Consider the following 18166-nt stretch of genomic DNA (forward strand, 5'->3'; position numbering starts at 1 on the left):
CACCCTCCCTTTTACTCCATTCCTTTCTTAGTGTTTCTCGAGGTTGTAAAGCTTTGCCGAAATCTTGAGGAAAATGTGAGGGTACCTTCAATTTTAAGAGGCGGTTTGAAAGGCGCTGTTTGATGGTAAAGCGAAGGTAATACCAATTAAAGATGAGGATCCGGAATCCCAGCTGGAAAGTTAGACTGTAAATATTTGAGTCGAGGCTCTCGTTTTCTTTTTAGAGTTTACCTCTGAGAGAAAACCTAGTTCCGAGTTGAATTTCTTCTTAACGAGCTTAAGATCTATTTCCAGGATTCAACGGAATTTGATTACCTGACTTCAGGTTCTGTTAAAGATAGTAGGAAATATCAAAAAGTACTTTCTGTTTATATACTTCTTGTATCAATAATAATTTCCACTATCTGTTAAATAGATACAATAAACAAAAATTGTTGTCAAAAACTAAAAAAAAATTGAACAATAATTTATATTTATAGTGTAACATTTGTGTACAGTTAACAGACCCAGGGAAGTGTATATCTATATATTTTTCCTATTTTTAAATTTAAAGAAACTTTGTTTTTCAAATTTAAAAATCCTTTAACAGTGAGGCACGCGCCAAACTATATCAACTGATAAGATCTTGTTTTAACAACATAGTAATAAATTAATCTTATGGTCATATTTCAATTCAAAATTAATTGAGGAATAACATAGCTTTGTCCCCCGTCGTTCTACATCTTTCAATTTAATTACTTTTTTACAAAAAATTGAACTTTACTTAAAAAATTATAATCAGGTTGATGTTATTTTTACTGATATCTCAAAGGCTTTTGATAGTGTCAGTCACGCTGTTTTATTAAAGAAACTGTATGACCTTGAGTTACCTGAAAAAATTATAATTCTTATTTGCTCGTACTTACAAAACAGACAACAATTTGTTTATTGTAATGGTTATAAGTCCAACCTCTGGTGTACCTCAAGGGTCTAATATTGATCCATTATTAGTTTTGATTTATATGAATGATATAAGCGATTATTTCGATGTTGACTTTTTATTGTTTGCTGATGACTTGAAAATTTTTGCCCCAATCAATGATATTAAAGATTGTGAAAACTGAAAAGTTACAAACGAACATTAATTCATTAATAAAATGGTGTAATAAAAATTTTCTTGATCTTAATGTTTCAAAATGTAAAGTTTTTGAATTTTACTAGAAGGATTTCAACCATTGATTTTTCTAATACTATTAATCAGGTTAAATTGGAAAAAATTGTTACTCATAAGGATTTGGGAGTATATCTCCACTCATCCGTATACATTTTCATAATCATTTTGATTATATTGTTCGTGAGACAAATCGATCTCTTGGCTTTATTTTACGAACATGTCGTTCTTTTTCAAATACTAATGTATTATTTAATTCATTTGTTTTATTAAAAGATTACTGCTCCTTCGTCTGGCACACTGATACTAAATACCTTACTGACAGTCTGGAAAAATGCTATAAAAATTTTTAAAATTCATTAATTGGAAAGTCAATGGTTTTTACCCTTTACCGCAGGTTCAGATTATTCTGAATTATGTAATGAATTCAAAACTCTTGGTATTCAGGACAGAAGGATTTTACAATCATTGATTTTTCTTTTAAAAATAATAAAAAATCTTATTGACTCTCCATATATCTTCTGTCCCAATTGTCTTTTTCTGCTCAAAATTATTGTACTCGATCAAATTATTTACTGCATTCACAGAGAGCTTCTCACAGTATACACCTATTGGTAGAATGACTACTATTTTTAACGATATAATCACAAGTGATTTAACATTGGATCCCTTTGTTATGTCAATTAGATGTTTAATTAATAATATTCCCCGGTTCCAAATTACATAATATATTATAAACTCAATATCAAAAACTGTGTAACTCTTATAGTATAAGCTATTCAATTACTATTCATTGTTAATTATTATTAACTATTGTTTGCTGCGATATGTTTTACTTAATACATTATACTATAATCCTGTAATTGGTCTAATGACTGTTGGATTTATTCAATAAATGAAATGAATTAAATTATGTAATGTTTTTCCCTTTAATTTAATACTATATTTTATTTTAGTGAAAATGTGTTGCTTTGTAACCAAATTATAGGAATCTGCTCCAATAATAATTGTTCTGTAATTTAGCTTCCTATTCTTTCTACTTATCCACTACTAGATTAGATAATTTTTATCTTTCGTTCATAGGATAATTATATAAATTATATAATTAATTATATATAATTATAAATTTAATAATAAACAAATTAAAGTTTAAACCATTAAGTAATTGATAAAATAAATCTTTTCTTATGATACAATTTAAAGTAAATACCAAATTTGTAGATTCGGTTGCTATGTCTATATAAATTGACTCAATATCAACTTATCAACAAAATAAAATAAAATAGTACTTAAATGACATTCACCTTTGTATATATTAATCTCGTGAAATTGTCAATTATTTAATTATTTTCTACTATAAATAATAATTTTGGTGATCACATTGATTACAGGATACAGAATCAATATAAACTATGTTAATAATTTTATAATGCTATATTGTATAAATTATCAAAGTTATTAGTTTCTGTCAATTTATTTATACTATTTTTTTCCTTCGTTTTTTATAAAAAATGTTTCTGCAACTAATCTCTTATGTAAGTTATTTTCTTTATGTAAAATTTTAATATTTTGCTAATCAAAATTGAGATGAGTGCCTTCTGAATTAACATTATTTAATCGGTGTTTAGTGATTACATTATGATATTTTTCATTTAGTTTTATATTAGACTCATGTTCTTGGTTACGAGTTTTTAACAATCTTTTTGTTTGACTATTACAAGAATCACAATCCGTACAATTAATTTTGTAGAAAACTCCTGAGTTCTCCAATTTCGATAAGGGATCTTTGTCCAATGTTATAAATTTTTTTAATGTAGAATCACATTTAAAAATTGTATTAATATTTTGTTCTTTCAAAAGTCTTTTTACTTTATATGAAACTAGCAAAAAATCGCGCGGCTAACTTCTTACTACCTTTTTTAAATAAAAAATTAGCAATTTTAAAAATAATAAAATTTGAAAATTTTCTAATGTAAATTTTTGTTAAAAAATACTAAAAAAAATTCAATTTTGTAGAATTTAAAAATAATTGCAAAAATTCTTTTAAGGAAAATAAAATTCTTCTTATTAAATTCAACTATGTTCAAATCTTTAAAAAAATTCTCGTAAAAATCCCAATTATCTTTATAAATAAAAAATTCTTCTCCAAAGTTCAATTATTTTCAGAAATTTTTCTAATTTTAATGATTTTCAATATCTACGATTTTTATAAAATATTTCCCAAAACGAATTCAATTATTTAAAAAAAATTTTAATTTGAAATTTTAGAAAATGACAATTTTGAATGAATATATTAAATAATAAAAATTTCAGAGGAATTCTATTATTTACAAATTTTTTATAAATTTCTTCGCAATAATTCAATTATTTTCATGAAGAATAACATTTTTTAACCAAGAATTCAATTATTTTCATAAATAATAAAATTCTATAGGTATGTAGGCTTCAATTATTTTCATAAATAATAAAAATCATCGCAGAATTTCAAATATTTTTGGTACAATGTTAATAAAATTTCTCGAAAAATGTAATTATTCTTAAAATTTTTATTAAAATTAATTTTCAAAAATTTTAATGAAATAATTTTTAACAATTCGATTTTCTTTTCAAAATAATTTGAATTAAATTCTTCGTAGAATTAAATTAATTTCAATAATATCAAAATTCAATTATTTTTAATATCTACTATTTCAATAAAAATTCACAAAAGAATTCAATTATTTAAAAAGAAATATATTATTAAAATTCATCGCAAGAATTAAAGTATTTTTCATAAATAATAAAAATTCTTCTCAGGTATTCAATTATTTTCAATACAATTATTAAAAAATTCGATTGTATTCAATAAATTAAAGAAATTTTTCAGAAAAATTCAATTATTTTCCAAAAATTTTTAATAAAATTCAAGAATTAAATGTTTAATTTCAATTATTAAGAAAGAGGATTATTATAAAAAATTGAAAGAAATTATTCATATAAAATTTAATTACTTTGAAAACGTAATTAAAATGATTAAAGAAAGTCCATTATTTTAAAGAAACTCAAAGAAATTCTTCAAAAGAATGTAATTAAGATTATGTAAAATTTTAATAAAATTCTTCCTAAATTCAATTATTTTCATAAACAATAAAATTTTTCGAAGAAATTCAATTAGTATCAAATTTTTTGATAAAATTCTTTGCAAGAATTCAATGATTTGCAATTAGAGAATAAAAATTCAATTATTTTTGAAAATTTTAATAAAATTCGTTGCAAAAATTCAATTATTTCAAAAAAGTTTGATAAAATTCTTCGAATCAATTCAATTATTTTAAAAAGTTTTGAAAAAATTCGCGTCAAAAATTTCAATTATTTTTAAAAATTTTCCTCAATTCAATGATTTTTCAATATCTAATAAAATTATTCAAAAGAATTTAATTATAAAAAATTCTATTGAAATTCTGCACAAACATTTAATTGTATTCATAAAATAATTGAAATTTCACAAGGAATTCAATTATTTTCATAAATAATAAAAATTTTTACGGAATTCAATTATTATTTTCATAAAAAAGAATTTAAAATTCTAGAAAATAATAATTTAATTAAAATGATGAAAATAATTTTGATGAAGTTACAGTAACAATATTCTTATAATGTAAAATAATAATTTTATCTCTCGGTCATCTTTAATTTATTAGAAAATATGAAGAAATCGATCACTCTGAGTCTTCGACTCGGAGCAATTCATATCTTCATGTTTTATAAACAATACTTTTATAAGTTGTTTAATTTAAAAAAGGTTTGAATTTTTGAATGTCTTAATTCCTGTGGAAAATCCTGTTCCAAAGATAAGATTAAAATATAAATTGTGCAAATATTCTTCTTCTTTTTCGAAAAGAAAATAATAATTTTCTTTAAAAAATTGTGATTCAAAAAGAAAATAATGGAAAATAAATAAATTTTCTATTTTTTAATCACAGTTGTTTAATAATTTTCTAATTTTTTTATAAGTAAAGAACAAAAATAATTTCAATTTGACAAAACATAATATTTAACAAAATTTTAGTCTTTTAATGAAAAGAAGTAAAAAAAATTCTCATGATTTCTATTTTCTATCTATAAAGTTAACAAAAAACAAAAGTATAAACAAAAAACAACTTCAGAGTGTGAGGGACAGAAAAATTGAATGAAAGAATGAAAGAACATTCAAATTAATATAGTTAATTAATTAATTAATTTGTTTATGGTAAGGAATAGAAATTAAATTTGAAAAATCTCTATAATCGTTATTTAAATTGCAGGTATCCTTGCATGTGACAATTTTATTGCTGAATCTACTAAGTTTATGACAATAGCTGTTATCTGTGTATTTTGTTGTTTCTTAGTATATTTGTACTCAGATGACCTTATTTTGAATTTCTTTTACTTTTAATTTCATTGAAGTTATATTTCATATTGTCAAAACTGTATTCTATTTATCAATTTTCTTTAATAATTATTTTAAGCAATTATAATTTTATTTTATTCAACTATTTTTTATTTATAACAATCGAATTTTAATTTTGACTATTCAAATACTTTTCGGTGAATTTTCCCGACGGAATTCTCTTGTGAGATATTGTCGTGAGATTTGTTGATATTTATTAATTAAAGATTCGACTATTATTTTTTGTCAGTTTTTCAATATAAAATTAACTGTCCCCTAAATGCCGGGTTGGTACTAGAATTTTCATTCGTGACAGTTAAGGGAAAATGATTATTTAATCTTTGCATATAATTTTTGATTTATCATTTGAATAATCGTTATAATAGAAGCAAGAATGTTTGCGCATTGTATAGTAAAATTTGCTACAACAATTATTTTCGATCTCTGAACAAAAATATACAATATTATTTTCCTTCTGTTATGGCTGTTTGAATTTTTAACGATACTTCAGAAACTTACATTCACTTTTAGACATTGCTGGGGGAACTCTTTTTTACGAAAATTGACAGTTTGGCAAGACATGTTTGTTGGTTTTTCAAGAAATAACAAAACCACCTTTGGAAAATATTTTCTATATCAGATTTCTGTCATAAAATTTTTCCTTTTCCTTCGCGATATTGCTTGAATAATTTAAAAATATTTTATTGAAATTTCGATCTTTGTGCGCGGCTAATATTACTTTAAATTTTGATTGGTAGTCTAGGATGCCCCAGTTTTTCCTTAAAAAATCATATTTGTATTCTAGAGTTAATTTTCTGTTTAATTTGTTATAATCCCATTTTTGATGAACACATTAATGATTAATTCACCTGAAAAGAGCAAAAGATCTTTGAAAAATACATTTTTGCTTTCCGCATCCATTATCAAAAACATTTTCACATCGTGAACTTTACTTAATTTGATATTTGTTTGTATCAAACAAAATTATGTTAATTCATAATCTGAAAAGCTTGTCGTGAGCGTTGATATTTTGTAGTTTCAATTAAAATGTAAATTATCATAAATTTGAATGCGAAATTCATTTATATTAAACCTAACGTCACAACAGTTTTATCCGAGTGTACTCAAAATAAACGATTCTATTTTTTTACTGTAACCAAACAATAAGTGAATTTACATAACTCTAAATAAAAAAATTGCAAAAATGTACAACTTTTTTTTATTTTTACTTTTATAATGTCAATTTCCGTCGTCTAAAACTGGCTTTCTATGTTCAAAAAAAAAAAAAAAAACCAAAACATTTTTCAGCTCTAAAAATATTTACATTCTTTTGGACTTTGAAAAATGTTTGGTTTTCTCAACTTAACTCTGCGGAATTACATACTGAATTACACATGAAGGTTCCTTGTGCAATTTTCGTGAAACAGTTTCCTTATAATTATTTCACTTGGATAGATTCTAAAGAATTTTCTTATGAAATTTTAAAAATTCTACTTTTCAATTTTCGTAAAAAAGCAAAAAAAAAGACGTTCGTTGATATGTAGGAAAAATTTCTATATGTACACATGTTTTAATTATATTTTCTTTTTAGAGATACATCTTACTCTACTTTAAATAGCACCACAGAAGTTTAATTATTTGGGTCGCAAGTTTCTTTTTTTTTTTGTTACTTCCTTTGAAATTTTTATACGAGTGCTCGAAAGGTCGCCACATTTCGGTCTGTAAAACTAGATGAGCATGAGTTAGAGACTTTCGGACTGTGGAAGGGAAGAAGAGGCGTAAAACAGACGTACAGCAAACCTCGTTGCAGCCGTCTCGCTAAATAATGCACACTTCTTACCACACTAATATTTCAAAGAAGCTACTATCTGCAGACTACGTGGTTCAAACTTCACATTACAAATATATGAGGCTACACTTGCTTTAAAAGTACTTTTGGCTTAAAAATGGAAAAAAATGAAGCTCTCAAAATAGTACTGATTCAGATTGAAATCGCAGAGGCGAATAATTTTTTGTCTAAATTTTAGAATTAGAATATGGAACACTTTAATAATGTGTGTTTATTTTTTTTTCTTCATAATCAACTGCAGACGATAATTTTTGACCGATTTGAAAATTTTTTCTTCAAATTACTCAGAACAAAATTTTTTAAAGGACGAGCATGATTATTCCCCAAATGTCATTTGGCCAAATTGCATTTATCCGAACTGTTATTTTAACGAAATGTCACTTTTGCGAATCGACATTTTTACGAATTGACACTTTTGCGAAAAGCCATTTTTGCGAAATATCGTTTTTGCGAATTGTCATTTTTACGAATAGTTATTGTTCCGAAATGTCATCTTTTCGAATTGTCATTTTTACGAAATGTTATTTTTGCTCATCGCTATTTTTACGAATTGTCACTTTTGCGAAAAGTCATTTTTACGAATTGTCATTTTAACGAACTGACATTTTTTCAAATTGTCATTTTTACGAAATGTCACTGTTACGAATTGTCATTTTTGCGAATCGCCATTTTGACGAATTGTCACTTTTGCAAATAGTGATGTTTGCGAAATATCATTTTTGCGAATAGTTATTGTTCCGAAATGTCATCTTTTCGAATTGTCATTTTTACGAAATGTTATTTTTGCTAATCGCTATTTTTACGAATTGTCACTTTTGCGAAAAGTCATTTTTGCAAAATATCATTTTTACGAATTGTCATTTAAGCGAACTGACATTTTTTCGAATTGTCATTTTTACGAAATATCACTGTTACGAATTGTCACTTTTGCGAATAGTGATGTTTGCGAAATATCATTTTTACGAATAGTTATTGTTCCGAAATGTCATTTTTTCGAATTGTCATTTTTACGAAATGTCACTTTTGCGAATCGACATTTTTACAAATTGTCACTTTTGCAAAGACTCATTTTTTCGAATTGTCATTTATGCGAACTGCCATTTTTTCGAATTGTCAGTTTGCATAAATGGCAATTCGAAAAAATGACTTTTCGCAAAAGTGACAATTCGTAAAAATGTCGATTCGCAAAAATGGCAATTCGTAACAGAGACATTTCGTAAAAATGAACATTCAAAAAAATGTCAGTTCACTTAAATTGCAATTCGTGAAAATGATATTTCGCAAAAATGACTTTTCGCAAAAGTGACAATTCGTAAAAATAGCGATTAGCAAAAATAACATTTCGTAAAAATGACAATTCGAAAAGATGACATTTCGGAACAATAACTATTCGTAAAAATTACAATTCGCAAAAATGACTTTTCGCAAAAGTCTCATTTCGTAAAAATGTTGATTCGCAAAAGTGACATTTCGTTAAAATAACAGTAATTATTGAACAATTAAAATATTAAAACCGAAATTATTAACACATTAAGTCCCATGAAGAACGCAACCATTGTGTTAAAAAAATAACAATTGGATTCATAGGCAAATTGAAAAAAATATATACCTGTTTTTTTGTTTTTAATTTTCAATTGTTTAAACAAATTAATAAAAAATTAGAAATTCTTATAAACTGTTAACGCCCATCGATTCTGTTAAGAATATTAAGAAAGTTTTGTATAACTCACTTTTCTCAAAGTCGTAATTTGTTTATAAAATTGTTATAAACAAATTATATAATAAATTATTAAAGATTGAATTAATTAAAGATAAATATAACCCATATTTTCTTAATTTTTCACATAGAATTGATAAGCGTTAACAGTTTTAAAAAATGACTAGATTTTTATTAATTTGTTTAAACAATTGTTGTTAAACAATTGAAAATTAAAAACAAAAAACGTTTGTATTTTTTTTTCATTTTCCTATGAATACAATTGTTATAATTTTACTTAAAATCCGTTTGTTTATGCTTGGGATGAAACACCCTTTCAGCATAACTTGTTTATAACAATTTTATAAACAAAATACGACTTGGAGAAAAATATGACCCATACAAAAGTTTCTTAATTTGTTACATAGAATTGATTAGCGTTAACAGTTTTTGAAATTTGACAAATTTTTATTAATTTATTTAAACAAATAATGTTAAACAATTGGAAATGAAAAACAAAAAAACAGGTATGTCTTTTTTTCTAGTTAACTATGAATCCAATTGTTACTTTTTTAATACAATGGCTGGTTTCTTCATGGGACTTAACGGGTTAAATAACAATTTTGATTATTTGTTTGATCAATTAATAGAATGTTTTAAAACGAATTATCTATAGTTTGTTGTTAAATAAAATGTAAATTAACAAATTATTAAAGTAACTATTAAATAATAAAACAATAACCAGAATTTTTATAGAATTAGTTGTAATAAGTAGATAATTATTAAAATCATTAATTTTTTTGTTACTAATTTTAATAATATTATTTTTTTGTTACTAACTATAATAATATTAATTTTCAAACAATTTATAAATAATGAATATTTAAACATTATATTAATTAGTAAAATTACTTGAAATTATTATAAAAATTATTAAATATTGCAATAATTTGTCAAATTATTGAATGAATATTAAAATTATTAATTCTATTGTTATTAATTATAATAAATTATCAATTTTTAAACAAATTATTAACAATCAATATTCAAATATTATATTAACCCTTTAAAGCCCAAATGTACAAAATTTTTTGCATGATGTTTGAGGACTTATTACGGTACTTAAAAATAAATACAAAAATTCATCAATGATCATTTCTTATGTTTTCATATGAATTCTATCGAATGGTGTTATAAAAAAATAAAAAATTTATAAAAAAAGGTTTAATGTTTTTTTTAAAAAAAAGTCAATTTTTTTCAAATTTTTTTTTAATTTTCAATTTTTTTTTACTACGAAATAGCAGAAAAATAATTCCAAATGTTACAAATAACGTGACAAAAATGTATAAGTTACAAGATAGAATTATAGAGAAAACTGAAAATTAAAATTGCGGCTCAAAAATGGAGTCTGAAGTTCAAATTTTTTTGCAAAATTTCACCCAAAGATAAGAAATTGTTAAAAGTGTTTAGATTAGCTTGAAACTTGGAACTCTGAGGTTTTTAGGGTCGCTGATTACGAATCTGATGTTAGTTTTTCAAAATTCAAAATGTCGGATCCAATATGGCGGACAATTTTTTTTAAAACTCATCATTAGATTAGCTTGAAACTTGTTACTCTGGGGTTTTTGGGGTCGCTGATTATGAATCTGAAATACAATTTTCAAAATTCAAAATGGCGGATCCAATATGGCGGCTAAATTTTTAAAAAGTCATTGGATTTGCTTTGAAACTTGGTACTCGGAGGTTTTTGGGGTCTCTGATTACGAATCTAAAGTCCAATTTTTAATATTTAAAATGGCGGATCCAATATGGCGGACAATTTTTTAAAAAATTCATTAGATTCGCTTGAAACCTGTTACTCTAGGGTTTTTGGGGTCGCTGATTACGAATCTGAAATACAATTTTCAAAATTCAAAATGGCGGATCCAATATGGCGGCTTAATTTTCAAAAAGTCATTCAAAATATAATTATTACTATGTTTACTCTCTTCATTGAGAAGTTGTGAATATTTCTGTAAAAAGGTGAAATATAAAAACGTGAAGCATAAACGGAAGACTCCTTTTACAACACAGGTGGTAAAATCCATGGATTATGAATCACTTCTATAGGGGCGAAATACTCATACACTGAAAGGGTCTGTAAAATCGAAGAATGCACCAAAAGCTTTTGGGTGGTTCGATGGCTATATAAACCGCGAAATTGGAAGCTTCGCTCTTTTATTTTTCCCACAGCAGAACAAAAGGTATATTTAGGACAAGTCGTTCAATTATTGCTTTAGGAGCTCGTCAACTTTTGACTTTTGACTGAGAGCAAGAAAATCAACTGAAATTATAAACAGGATATATTTAATTGGCACAATTAATTATTTAGAAGCTCGCTAATTATTATTAGTCCTTAAAATAGTCCACCGGACGTAGACAAAATATATTATATAACATCTTTGATAAATCCCAATATAGTAAATTTTTATTTTCCCTCAAAATTTTACTTCCCTTAGAAATTAATTTAATTTTGTTAAATTTCAAAGATCAAAGACAGAATTTCATCAAAATTCCATACCTGTAATCTGTATAATGAAAAATTTTCTAATGGATTTAAATGTTTTGGAAAAACATCAATTTCTTGTTTTAACTACTCTTGTAAATTTATAAATTACGATTTTTTACTTAAAAATGAGTAGAAATGTTTCTATATTTTTTTTTTGAAATAATAACTAGTAAACCTTACGGTGCCAATGATGCCAGTGCCTTCACTGTTGTTTCAAAAGCAGTTGGAAACAGAACAAATATTCTAAGGTGCAAGATGCACTTTAGATATCTCAGATATGAAATTGAATTTCAATACTCGGAAGACTATCGACGCTTTGCCAAAATAAACGTAACAAGCGTTCGAATACAAGTGGTGAGAAGTACTGAATAGTGAAACAAATATTCATGCCAATAAAACATGAGTTTTTTCATAGATAATATATTTTTTTGAAAAATTTCAACCGTTATATTATTTAACAAAAAAAAATTTAAATCAACAATTCTTAGAAGTGTTTAAATCAAATACAATTTTTACAATTAGCCGCCATTTTGGATTTTTAAAAATTGACACCACTTTATAGCTAATGTGAAATTTTTTAAAATAGTCCGCCATATTGGATCCACCATTTTGAATGTTTGAAAAATAACTTCAGATTCGTTATTGCGACCCCTACCCCAGCTAATTGCCTCAATTTTAAGCTCTCATCTTTAATGAACATTATTAACAACAAAAGTGATTATAAAATAGTTGCAAAAGTTTTTTTTATACTTTATGACATAAATAAAACGGAATAAAAAATAGTTTTAATAATTTTATTTTGTATAGAAAAAAATCCTGAAATAAGCTTCAAAAACAGCCTCGAACATAAAACTAGACCCATAAAAGTTTTTGATTAGGTTTTTCTAAAATTAACCTTATTAGTAAATAATGAAAAGAATGGACAATCGAGGTGCGAGCGCACAAGGTCAAAACCATATTTTCATAGTACACTTTAAATCTGACATAATCTAGAAATTTTAGCGAATATATTTTCACGACACGGTGGCTGAGATTTAAATTTTTTAAAATAACGTACTTTGTGGTTCGTGCAAAAAATGTACCACTCGGAGGGAGTAAGAGAAGAATGTGGTGAGAAGGTATCTCTAATTGACTATAAGTGAAAAAAAGAGGACAAGAGCTGGAACAGTATGAAACAGACGAACCTGCAGTGCAATAAAACAAACGCTGGAAAAACTAAGCAAACTTATCCTTTTTCTACAATATAAGCTCGATATCATTGTCCAATGATTTTTTGTGGTTCAATTAACTTTTAATTTTAGTAATCTCTTCAATTTATTAAAACAAACAAGTACCAGGGACAAAAAATAATTAAGTTTCTGACATTCGCTTTTTTATTATTTCAAAAATAATTAATAATTAATTTTTAGTCTATAAAAGAAAGTAGAATATATAAAAAAGTTTTCTGTCAGAGTAAAAATTTTATTAAAAAAATGCATAATTGGATAAAATTTATTCTGTCAATGTTTTCTTGCTAGATAATGAAGTGAAAAATTAATAACACAAGTTATTTAATGTTTAGTTGGTGTAACTGTCCTGTTCAGAAATTGTAATTTATTATAAATTGAAAATTTCTTTTACCTTTTGTAAAGTCTTCATAAAGCGGAGCAATATTATATTTTTATTGTATAAAAAAAATTTTTAAACAGTTTTACTTGATTTGTCAAAAGAAATAAGTATTAAGACAAGAAATAAACTTTAGAAAACAGGAAAAACAAACTTTTTACAAAAATTTTTAATCTTTTTTGAAAAGCTATCAAAAACAAGAACTTTAATAAGCAACAGATAGAATAAAGTAAAAAGGTTATAAAAATTACTTTATCAAAATCATATTTTGAGTTTTCATTATTTGCATTCTTATTTTTGCAATTAGAAGTTACCTCCGTATTACTACTCACTTCATAAAATTAGAAGATATTATTCAGGGAATTTGCTGCATTGACTTGTAAAAGGATAAAATGTTCTTGTCCGACATATTGGATCCTCCATTTTGAATTTTGAAAAACTGACGTCAGATTCATAATCTGCGACCCCAAAAACCCTTAGATACCAAGTTTTATAAAAATTAAACTAGTTTCTGAAAATTCTTCCGCCATGTTGGATCCGACATTTTGAATTTTGCATGCTATGAGATTCATAATCGCAGATTATAATAATCAGATCGCAGATTCATAATCTGCGACCCCAAAAACACTTAGATACCATTTTTCATAAAAATCTAACAATATTTTGAAATCCCATCCGCCATATTGGATCCGCCATTTTGAATCTTGCAAAACTGATAGCAAATTCATAATCTGGAATTAAAAAAACCCTGAGATACCATTTTTCATAAAGATCTAATAATCTTTTGAAAATCCATCCGCCATATTGGTTCCGGCATTTTGAATTTTGCAAAACTAATGCCAAATTCGTAAACAGCAACGCCAAAAATGTAAAATTATTTAATTTTAATTACACTGTTATACATCGCAATTGCTTTATAACGAAGAGTCTATTATAATGCAAGGGAAAATAAATAGATTATTATATATATTCTAAATTTAGTTAAACTGTAGGAAAATCTATTCAATGCAATAGATTAATTAACAGCAGACTATAAAAGGAAAACTTGCACATCAAGACACGACGAAAACGCCTAAATTCCACTCTTACTCATAAATCATTTTCACACCGAACTGAATTCACAATATAAAATTCCAACTTAAACATTTTTGGATTCGATCAAAAATGTTATAAACTAATAATGAATTTCTTTCATGTGAAAAAATAATTAAAAATCCTTAAAATGTATTCCTTCGATTCTTTAAGTGTTAACTAGTTCAATTAATTGTTTCGAACGTTAAGATTACTTTATTTCTTCTTTAAAATTAAAACATCTTTGTAAAATAATTTAATATCAATTAGTTTTCAGACATAATTAAATAGTAATTTCATGCCACGAACAAAGTGCTACATTTCCTTTGATCATGAAAAATGAACTAAAGTTTTTTTCTCTCTCAAATAATTCCCTATGATGAGAAATAATGCAACGAGATTGAGTTTAACAGAGACGCATTTTAACTTTTTAAAAAGACTTCCGAGCACTGACCTAATTTAATTATTTAAGTTCGGTGCTTGCGTAATTAAAAAAAAGAAACTAATTCGGCAGCCTGGTTTAGTTACAGTTAAGTTTCATCTTGTTCCTTATTCCGTTTTTTCTAAAGTAAGAAACTTTAATTATACTATACAAATATTATTTATATAATACTCCATAAATAGAATTATTATTAAAAGATAAATATTTAGAAAACTTGTAAAGAAAAACAATTGAGTTTACGAAAGTGGATATTTGATCGATTATTATAATAAGCGGTGGGTCATCATCAAACTAGACACGTTCTGTAAATAGAACCCGCAATTACGTTTATGATAGGCTTAACAATCTAGAGTACACCATCATAAAGTACTCCATCGTCCGTGATTGCACCTGCTGAGCACATTTATCTCTTAGTGTAAATTTTATCCTTATTCCTTTATGAGGTCCTTATACCATCTGTTAAACATCTTTGTCGTCCTTGCACATTCACCTTCTCACTACCGCAAACATACGATCTAAGTTTGCCTTTCTTTCACATACTACTATTACCTCAAGTCAGTCACCACATTCAATTTTTTACCTCGTAACAGGAATCGTTTTTCGTGTCTCGTTTGTTTAGAAAATCGTTACTTTTACTACCGACAAAAGTAGAATTATAAATTGAATCACTTGTCTTTGTTTAATTTTTTTGTACCTACTGTCATAGTTGTGGACTGTCATAAAGTGTCTTCTTCGACTCCAGGGGGTCGATTCTGTAACTTTTTCACTTTTCACTCCCACTTCCATTTTCACTTCCCACTATCAATTTCCACTCCAACTTTTTACTTTCCACTCTTACTTCCAATTCCTCACTTTCCACTTCCTACTTTCCAGTCCCACTTTCCACCTTTACCTCCATCTCACACTTTCCATTTCTTACTCTTAACTTCCCGTTTATACTTTCCTCTACCACTTTCAACTCTAATTTTCCACTTCCTATATCCTCACCTTCTTAACTCCCCACCTTCTACTCTAATTTTTTACTTCCTACTTTAACTCCCCACTTTCCATTTCCAGATTCTTACTCCCATTGACACTTTCCACTCCCACTTTCATTTTCCTACTTTCCACGTACATTTTCCACTTCCTACTTTCACTCCCACTTTCCATTCCCACTACTCTCTCCAACTTTTCACTCTTACTTTTCACTCTTACTTCCCACTTTTTACTTTCAACTTTCCACTTCCCACTTATACTTCCCTCTACCACTTTCAACTCTCAATTTCCATTTCCCATATTCCATTCCTGTTTTACTTCCTACCTTCCACTCTCATTTTTCACTTCCCACTTTTAACTTCCTACTTTCACTTCTCACTTTCCATTCCCACTTTGCACTTCCCACTCTCACTTTCCAATCACACTTCCTATCCTACTTTCCACGCTCATTTTCCACATCTCACTCTTAACTTTCCACTTATACTTTCATCTACCACTTTTAACTCTGACTTTCCACTTCCTATATTCCCTTCCTACTTTACTCCCCACTTTCCATTCACACTTTCCATTTTTATTTCCCACTTTCTACTTGCTACGCTCATTTTCCACATCCCACTATTAACTTCCCACTTATACTTTCCTCTTCCACTTTCTACTTCCTACATTCCATTCCTACTGTAACTCCCCACTATCCACTTCCTACTTTCCAGTCCCACTTTCCACCTTTACTTCTATCTTACACTTTCCATTTCTCACTCTTAACTTTCCATTTATACTTTCCTCTACCACTTTCCACTCTCATTTTCCTCTTCCTACTTTCACTCCCACTTTTCAATTCCCCTTTCCTAATTTCCACTTCCTACTGTAACTCCTCACTTTCCACTCTCATTTTCCACTTCCTACTTTCACTCCCACTTTCCATTCCCACTACTCTCTCCAACTTTTCACTCTTACTTCCCACTCCCACTTTCCATTTCCAACTTTCCACTTCCTACTGTAACTCCCCACTTTCCACTCTCATTTTCCACTTCCTACATTCCAGTCCCACTTTTACTCCCAGTTTCTACCTTTACTTCCTACTCACACTTTTAATTTCTCACTCTCACTACAACTTTCCACTTCCTACATTCATTCACACTTTCCATTTTTTATTTTCTTTTTTCTATTTAGTAAAACTAATTTGATATATTACTATAATATTTTTCCTATCTTGTAAAATTTTGTGTTCAAAGGTGAGATTGGAATGTAGGAGTTGAAAGTGTAAAACTAAAGTGGGAAGTAAAATTATGAGTAGTATGTGGAAAGTGAGAGTAGGAAGTGGAAATGGACAGTGGGAGTGGAAAGGGGGAATGTGAAGTGAGAGTGGAAAAAAGGAGTTGAAAGTGGGAAGTGAAATTTTGAGTAGTAAGTGAAAAGAAGAAAAAAGTGGGAGAGGAAGTAGGTAGTAAAAAGTGGAAAGTAGGAAGTGAGAGTGGACAGTGGGAGTGGTAAATGAAAGTGTGAATGGGAAGTGAGTGTGGAAAGTGGAAGTGATAGTGAAAATAGGAAAGAGAAAGTGGGAAGTGAAATTAAGAGTAGTAAGTGGAAAGTGAGAGTGGGAAGTGGAAATGGACAGTGGGAGTGGAAACAGGGAATAGAAAATGAGTGCAGAACATAGGAGTTGAAAGTGGGAAGTAGAAAGTGGGAGTGGGTAGTAAAAAGTGAAAATTGGAGAGTAGTAACTACAAGTAAGAGTGGAAGGTAAAAAGTGAAAAATTGAAATTGAGAGCAAGATGTAGAAAGTGAGAGTGAAAAGTGGAAAGTAAAATGTGGGGAGTGGTAAGTGAAAGTGGGAAGTAAAAAGTGGGGAGTAATAAATGAAAGTGTGAGTGGGAAGTGAGTGTGGAAAGTAAAAGTGAGAGTGATAATTGAAAAGGGAAAGTGGGAGTGGGTAGTAAAAAGTGGAAATTGGGGAGTAGTAAGTGAAAGTGGAAGTGAGAGTGAGTAGAAAAAGTGTAATTTGGGAAGTGGTAACTGAAAGTAAGAGTGGGAGGTAAAAAGTGGAAAGTAGGAAGTGAGAGCAGGAAGTAGGAAGTGAGAGTGGGAAGTTATAAGTGGGGAGTGGTAAGTGAAAGTAGGAAGTGAGAGTGGACAGTGGGAAGTAAAAAGTGGAAATTGGGGAGTATTAAGTGAAAGTGGAAGTGAGAGTGTGTTGAAAAAGTATAAATTGAGAAGTGGTAACTGGAAGTGAGAGTGGGAGGTAAAAAGTGGAAAGGAGAAAGTGAGAGCAGGAAGTAGGAAGTGACAGTGGGAAGTTAAAAGTGGGGAGTGGTAAGTAAAAGTGGGAAGTGGGAAGTAAACAGTGGAAAATGGGGAGTGGTAAATAAAAGTGTGTGTGGGATGTAAGTGTAGAAAGTGGAAGTGAGAGTGAAAATTGGAAAGG

Source organism: Leptopilina heterotoma, unplaced genomic scaffold, assembly GCF_015476425.1.
Source record: "Leptopilina heterotoma isolate Lh14 unplaced genomic scaffold, ASM1547642v1 Lhet_160, whole genome shotgun sequence".
Classification (NCBI taxonomy): domain Eukaryota; kingdom Metazoa; phylum Arthropoda; class Insecta; order Hymenoptera; family Figitidae; genus Leptopilina; species Leptopilina heterotoma.